We start from the raw sequence: 8,668 nt of genomic DNA, 5'->3' as shown, positions 1-8,668 counted from the left end.
TAAACAAGAAAATCACAATAGATTTTAGATCATGTTGTTAATGAAAATTTTTCTCTCTAAGTACCTATGAGAAGGTACAACTTTAAGGTCTGGTTTGAAGCTCATAGCTTTAAAAACCATATATGTTTGTATTAACCAATACTCAAATTATTTTTATATATTCTGATTCGCAGCCTGATTCCGAGCAATACTGCAAAGTTTCGTGAAGTTAGGATGATAAATAAATTTTTAATTCAATTTTTTGACTTGTCTCAATTCCGAAAACGGGCTAGATGAGACCCTTTTGAGCCAAAAATTCACATAACTTTTAAAATTATCACATCAACTTATTCATATTTGGGATTTTCCTTTGCAATCACATTATAAACAAGAAAATCACAATAGATTTTAGATCATGTTGTTAATGAAAATTTTTCTCTCTAAGTACCTATGAGAAGGTACAACTTTAAGGTCTGGTTTGAAGCTCATAGCTTTAAAAACCATATATGTTTGTATTAACCAATACTCAAATAATTTTTATATATTCTCATTCGCAGCCTGATTCCGAGCAATACTACAAAGTTTTGTGAAGTTAGGATGATAAATAAATTTTTAATTCAATTTTTTGACATTTTCTCAATTCCGCAGAGGGCAAAAGCCCTTGTTTTACCAAAATGTCCCATAAAATTTTTATCTATACTGTAATTCACACCATATTTGGCATTTTTCTTTACATAATCATAATAAACCAGAATATGAAAGAAAATGTCAAGATATATGAGCATTGAAAAACGTGTGTGAAGTCAACCTGGAGCAAAAATAGGGCTTGAGAGCTGGGCTTTGGGAGACCGGACCCTTTTGAGCCAAAAATTCACATAACTTTTAAAATTATCACATCAACTTATTCATATTTGGGATTTTCCTTTGCAATCACATTATAAACAAGAAAATCACAATAGATTTTAGATCATGTTGTTAATGAAAATTTTTCTCTCTAAGTACCTATGAGAAGGTACAACTTTAAGGTCTGGTTTGAAGCTCATAGCTTTAAAAACCATATATGTTTGTATTAACCAATACTCAAATTATTTTTATATATTCTGATTCGCAGCCTGATTCCGAGCAATACTGCAAAGTTTCGTGAAGTTAGGATGATAAATAAATTTTTAATTCAATTTTTTGACTTGTCTCAATTCCGAAAACGGGCTAGATGAGACCCTTTTGAGCCAAAAATTCACATAACTTTTAAAATTATCACATCAACTTATTCATATTTGGGATTTTCCTTTGCAATCACATTATAAACAAGAAAATCACAATAGATTTTAGATCATGTTGTTAATGAAAATTTTTCTCTCTAAGTACCTATGAGAAGGTACAACTTTAAGGTCTGGTTTGAAGCTCATAGCTTTAAAAACCATATATGTTTGTATTAACCAATACTCAAATTATTTTTATATATTCTGATTCGCAGCCTGATTCCGAGCAATACTGCAAAGTTTCGTGAAGTTAGGATGAAAATAAATTTTTAATTCAATTTTTTGACTTGTCTCAATTCCGAAAACGGGCTAGATGAGACCCTTTTGAGCCAAAAATTCACATAACTTTTAAAATTATCACATCAACTTATTCATATTTGGGATTTTCCTTTGCAATCACATTATAAACAAGAAAATCACAATAGATTTTAGATCATGTTGTTAATGAAAATTTTTCTCTCTAAGTACCTATGAGAAGGTACAACTTTAAGGTCTGGTTTGAAGCTCATAGCTTTAAAAACCATATATGTTTGTATTAACCAATACTCAAATTATTTTTATATATTTCTCATTCGCAGCCTGATTCCGAGCAATACTGCAAAGTTTCGTGAAGTTAGGATGATAAATAAATTTTTAATTCAATTTTTTGACTTGTCTCAATTCCGAAAACGGGCTAGATGAGACCCTTTTGAGCCAAAAATTCACAAACTTTTAAAATTATCACATCAACTTATTCATATTTGGGATTTTCCTTTGCAATCACATTATAAACAAGAAAATCACAATAGATTTTAGATCATGTTGTTAATGAAAATTTTTCTCTCTAAGTACCTATGAGAAGGTACAACTTTAAGGTCTGGTTTGAAGCTCATAGCTTTAAAAACCATATATGTTTGTATTAACCAATACTCAAATAATTTTTATATATTCTCATTCGCAGCCTGATTCCGAGCAATACTACAAAGTTTTGTGAAGTTAGGATGATAAATAAATTTTTAATTCAATTTTTTGACATTTTCTCAATTCCGCAGACGGGCAAAAGCCCTTGTTTTACCAAAATGTCCCATAAAATTTTTATCTATACTGTAATTCACACCATATTTGGCATTTTTCTTTACATAATCATAATAAACCAGAATATGAAAGAAAATGTCAAGATATATGAGCATTGAAAAACGTGTGTGAAGTCAACCTGGAGCAAAAATAGGGCTTGAGAGCTGGGCTTTGGGAGACCGGACCCTTTTGAGCCAAAAATTCACATAACTTTTAAAATTATCACATAAACTTATTCATATTTGGGATTTTCCTTTGCAATCACATTATAAACAAGAAAATCACAATAGATTTTAGATCATGTTGTTAATTGAAAATTTTTCTCTCTAAGTACCTATGAGAAGGTACAACTTTAAGGTCTGGTTTGAAGCTCATAGCTTTAAAAACCATATATGTTTGTATTAACCAATACTCAAATTATTTTTATATATTCTGATTCGCAGCCTGATTCCGAGCAATACTGCAAAGTTTCGTGAAGTTAGGATGATAAATAAATTTTTAATTCAATTTTTTGACTTGTCTCAATTCCGAAAACGGGCTAGATGAGACCCTTTTGAGCCAAAAATTCACATAACTTTTAAAATTATCACATCAACTTATTCATATTTGGGATTTTCCTTTGCAATCACATTATAAACAAGAAAATCACAATAGATTTTAGATCATGTTGTTAATGAAAATTTTTTCTCTCTAAGTACCTATGAGAAGGTACAACTTTAAGGTCTGGTTTGAAGCTCATAGCTTTAAAAACCATATATGTTTGTATTAACCAATACTCAAATTATTTTTATATATTCTGATTCGCAGCCTGATTCCGAGCAATACTGCAAAGTTTCGTGAAGTTAGGATGATAAATAAATTTTTAATTCAATTTTTTGACTTGTCTCAATTCCGAAAACGGGCTAGATGAGACCCTTTTGAGCCAAAAATTCACATAACTTTTAAAATTATCACATCAACTTATTCATATTTGGGATTTTCCTTTGCAATCACATTATAAACAAGAAAATCACAATAGATTTTAGATCATGTTGTTAATGAAAATTTTTCTCTCTAAGTACCTATGAGAAGGTACAACTTTAAGGTCTGGTTTGAAGCTCATAGCTTTAAAAACCATATATGTTTGTATTAACCAATACTCAAATTATTTTTATATATTCTCATTCGCAGCCTGATTCCGAGCAATACTGCAAAGTTTCGTGAAGTTAGGATGAAAAAAATTTTTAATTCAATTTTTTGACTTGTCTCAATTCCGAAAACGGGCTAGATGAGACCCTTTTGAGCCAAAAATTCACATAACTTTTAAAATTATCACATCAACTTATTCATATTTGGGATTTTCCTTTGCAATCACATTATAAACAAGAAAATCACAATAGATTTTAGATCATGTTGTTAATGAAAATTTTTCTCTCTAAGTACCTATGAGAAGGTACAACTTTAAGGTCTGGTTTGAAGCTCATAGCTTTAAAAACCATATATGTTTGTATTAACCAATACTCAAATAATTTTTATATATTCTCATTCGCAGCCTGATTCCGAGCAATACTACAAAGTTTTGTGAAGTTAGGATGATAAATAAATTTTTAATTCAATTTTTTTGACATTTTCTCAATTCCGCAGACGGGCAAAAGCCCTTGTTTTACCAAAATGTCCCATAAAATTTTTATCTATACTGTAATTCACACCATATTTGGCATTTTTCTTTACATAATCATAATAAACCAGAATATGAAAGAAAATGTCAAGATATATGAGCATTGAAAAACGTGTGTGAAGTCAACCTGGAGCAAAAATAGGGCTTGAGAGCTGGGCTTTGGGAGACCGGACCCTTTTGAGCCAAAAATTCACATAACTTTTAAAATTATCACATCAACTTATTCATATTTGGGATTTTCCTTTGCAATCACATTATAAACAAGAAAATCACAATAGATTTTAGATCATGTTGTTAATGAAAATTTTTCTCTCTAAGTACCTATGAGAAGGTACAACTTTAAGGTCTGGTTTGAAGCTCATAGCTTTAAAAACCATATATGTTTGTATTAACCAATACTCAAATTATTTTTATATATTCTGATTCGCAGCCTGATTCCGAGCAATACTGCAAAGTTTCGTGAAGTTAGGATGATAAATAAATTTTTAATTCAATTTTTTGACTTGTCTCAATTCCGAAAACGGGCTAGATGAGACCCTTTTGAGCCAAAAATTCACATAACTTTTAAAATTATCACATCAACTTATTCATATTTGGGATTTTCCTTTGCAATCACATTATAAACAAGAAAATCACAATAGATTTTAGATCATGTTGTTAATGAAAATTTTTCTCTCTAAGTACCTATGAGAAGGTACAACTTTAAGGTCTGGTTTGAAGCTCATAGCTTTAAAAACCATATATGTTTGTATTAACCAATACTCAAATTATTTTTTTATATTCTGATTCGCAGCCTGATTCCGAGCAATACTGCAAAGTTTCGTGAAGTTAGGATGATAAATAAATTTTTAATTCAATTTTTTGACTTGTCTCAATTCCGAAAACGGGCTAGATGAGACCCTTTTGAGCCAAAAATTCACATAACTTTTAAAATTATCACATCAACTTATTCATATTTGGGATTTTCCTTTGCAATCACATTATAAACAAGAAAATCACAATAGATTTTAGATCATGTTGTTAATGAAAATTTTTCTCTCTAAGTACCTATGAGAAGGTACAACTTTAAGGTCTGGTTTGAAGCTCATAGCTTTAAAAACCATATATGTTTGTATTAACCAATACTCAAATTATTTTTATATATTCTGATTCGCAGCCTGATTCCGAGCAATACTGCAAAGTTTCGTGAAGTTAGGATGATAAATAAATTTTTAATTCAATTTTTTGACTTGTCTCAATTCCGAAAACGGGCTAGATGAGACCCTTTTGAGCCAAAAATTCACATAACTTTTAAAATTATCACATCAACTTATTCATATTTGGGATTTTCCTTTGCAATCACATTATAAACAAGAAAATCACAATAGATTTTAGATCATGTTGTTAATGAAAATTTTTCTCTCTAAGTACCTATGAGAAGGTACAACTTTAAGGTCTGGTTTGAAGCTCATAGCTTTAAAAACCATATATGTTTGTATTAACCAATACTCAAATAATTTTTATATATTCTCATTCGCAGCCTGATTCCGAGCAATACTACAAAGTTTTGTGAAGTTAGGATGATAAATAAATTTTTAATTCAATTTTTTGACATTTTCTCAATTCCGCAGACGGGCAAAAGCCCTTGTTTTACCAAAATGTCCCATAAAATTTTTATCTATACTGTAATTCACACCATATTTGGCATTTTTCTTTACATAATCATAATAAACCAGAATATGAAAGAAAATGTCAAGATATATGAGCATTGAAAAACGTGTGTGAAGTCAACCTGGAGCAAAAATAGGGCTTGAGAGCTGGGCTTTGGGAGACCGGACCCTTTTGAGCCAAAAATTCACATAACTTTTAAAATTATCACATCAACTTATTCATATTTGGGATTTTCCTTTGCAATCACATTATAAACAAGAAAATCACAATAGATTTTAGATCATGTTGTTAATGAAAATTTTTCTCTCTAAGTACCTATGAGAAGGTACAACTTTAAGGTCTGGTTTGAAGCTCATAGCTTTAAAAACCATATATGTTTGTATTAACCAATACTCAAATTATTTTTATATATTCTGATTCGCAGCCTGATTCCGAGCAATACTGCAAAGTTTCGTGAAGTTAGGATGATAAATAAATTTTTAATTCAATTTTTTGACTTGTCTCAATTCCGAAAACGGGCTAGATGAGACCCTTTTGAGCCAAAAATTCACATAACTTTTAAAATTATCACATCAACTTATTCATATTTGGGATTTTCCTTTGCAATCACATTATAAACAAGAAAATCACAATAGATTTTAGATCATGTTGTTAATGAAAATTTTTCTCTCTAAGTACCTATGAGAAGGTACAACTTTAAGGTCTGGTTTGAAGCTCATAGCTTTAAAAACCATATATGTTTGTATTAACCAATACTCAAATTATTTTTATATATTCTGATTCGCAGCCTGATTCCGAGCAATACTGCAAAGTTTCGTGAAGTTAGGATGATAAATAAATTTTTAATTCAATTTTTTGACTTGTCTCAATTCCGAAAACGGGCTAGATGAGACCCTTTTGAGCCAAAAATTCACATAACTTTTAAAATTATCACATCAACTTATTCATATTTGGGATTTTCCTTTGCAATCACATTATAAACAAGAAAATCACAATAGATTTTAGATCATGTTGTTAATGAAAATTTTTCTCTCTAAGTACCTATGAGAAGGTACAACTTTAAGGTCTGGTTTGAAGCTCATAGCTTTAAAAACCATATATGTTTGTATTAACCAATACTCAAATAATTTTTATATATTCTCATTCGCAGCCTGATTCCGAGCAATACTACAAAGTTTTGTGAAGTTAGGATGATAAATAAATTTTTAATTCAATTTTTTGACATTTTCTCAATTCCGCAGACGGGCAAAAGCCCCTTTTGAGCCAAAAATTCACATAACTTTTAAAATTATCACATCAACTTATTCATATTTGGGATTTTCCTTTGCAATCACATTATAAACAAGAAAATCACAATAGATTTTAGATCATGTTGTTAATGAAAATTTTTCTCTCTAAGTACCTATGAGAAGGTACAACTTTAAGGTCTGGTTTGAAGCTCATAGCTTTAAAAACCATATATGTTTGTATTAACCAATACTCAAATAATTTTTATATATTCTCATTCGCAGCCTGATTCCGAGCAATACTACAAAGTTTTGTGAAGTTAGGATGATAAATAAATTTTTAATTCAATTTTTTGACATTTTCTCAATTCCGCAGACGGGCAAAAGCCCTTGTTTTACCAAAATGTCCCATAAAATTTTTATCTATACTGTAATTCACACCATATTTGGCATTTTTCTTTACATAATCATAATAAACCAGAATATGAAAGAAAATGTCAAGATATATGAGCATTGAAAAACGTGTGTGAAGTCAACCTGGAGCAAAAATAGGGCTTGAGAGCTGGGCTTTGGGAGACCGGACCCTTTTGAGCCAAAAATTCACATAACTTTTAAAATTATCACATAACTTATTCATATTTGGGATTTTCCTTTGCAATCACATTATAAACAAGAAAATCACAATAGATTTTAGATCATGTTGTTAATGAAAATTTTTCTCTCTAAGTACCTATGAGAAGGTACAACTTTAAGGTCTGGTTTGAAGCTCATAGCTTTAAAAACCATATATGTTTGTATTAACCAATACTCAAATTATTTTTATATATTCTGATTCGCAGCCTGATTCCGAGCAATACTGCAAAGTTTCGTGAAGTTAGGATGATAAATAAATTTTTAATTCAATTTTTTGACTTGTCTCAATTCCGAAAACGGGCTAGATGAGACCCTTTTGAGCCAAAAATTCACATAACTTTTAAAATTATCACATCAACTTATTCATATTTGGGATTTTCCTTTGCAATCACATTATAAACAAGAAAATCACAATAGATTTTAGATCATGTTGTTAATAAAATTTTTCTCTCTAAGTACCTATGAGAAGGTACAACTTTAAGGTCTGGTTTGAAGCTCATAGCTTTAAAAACCATATATGTTTGTATTAACCAATACTCAAATTATTTTTATATATTCTGATTCGCAGCCTGATTCCGAGCAATACTGCAAAGTTTCGTGAAGTTAGGATGATAAATAAATTTTTAATTCAATTTTTTGACTTGTCTCAATTCCGAAAACGGGCTAGATGAGACCCTTTTGAGCCAAAAATTCACATAACTTTTAAAATTATCACATCAACTTATTCATATTTGGGATTTTCCTTTGCAATCACATTATAAACAAGAAAATCACAATAGATTTTAGATCATGTTGTTAATGAAAATTTTTCTCTCTAAGTACCTATGAGAAGGTACAACTTTAAGGTCTGGTTTGAAGCTCATAGCTTTAAAAACCATATATGTTTGTATTAACCAATACTCAAATTATTTTTATATATTCTGATTCGCAGCCTGATTCCGAGCAATACTGCAAAGTTTCGTGAAGTTAGGATGATAAATAAATTTTTAATTCAATTTTTTGACTTGTCTCAATTCCGAAAACGGGCTAGATGAGACCCTTTTGAGCCAAAAATTCACATAACTTTTAAAATTATCACATCAACTTATTCATATTTGGGATTTTCCTTTGCAATCACATTATAAACAAGAAAATCACAATAGATTTTAGATCATGTTGTTAATGAAAATTTTTCTCTCTAAGTACCTATGAGAAGGTACAACTTTAAGGTC

The sequence above is a fragment of the Argopecten irradians genome, unplaced genomic scaffold, assembly GCF_041381155.1.
Source record: "Argopecten irradians isolate NY unplaced genomic scaffold, Ai_NY scaffold_0021, whole genome shotgun sequence".
Classification (NCBI taxonomy): Eukaryota; Metazoa; Mollusca; class Bivalvia; order Pectinida; family Pectinidae; genus Argopecten; species Argopecten irradians.
Note: the sequence above shows the minus strand (reverse complement) of the source record.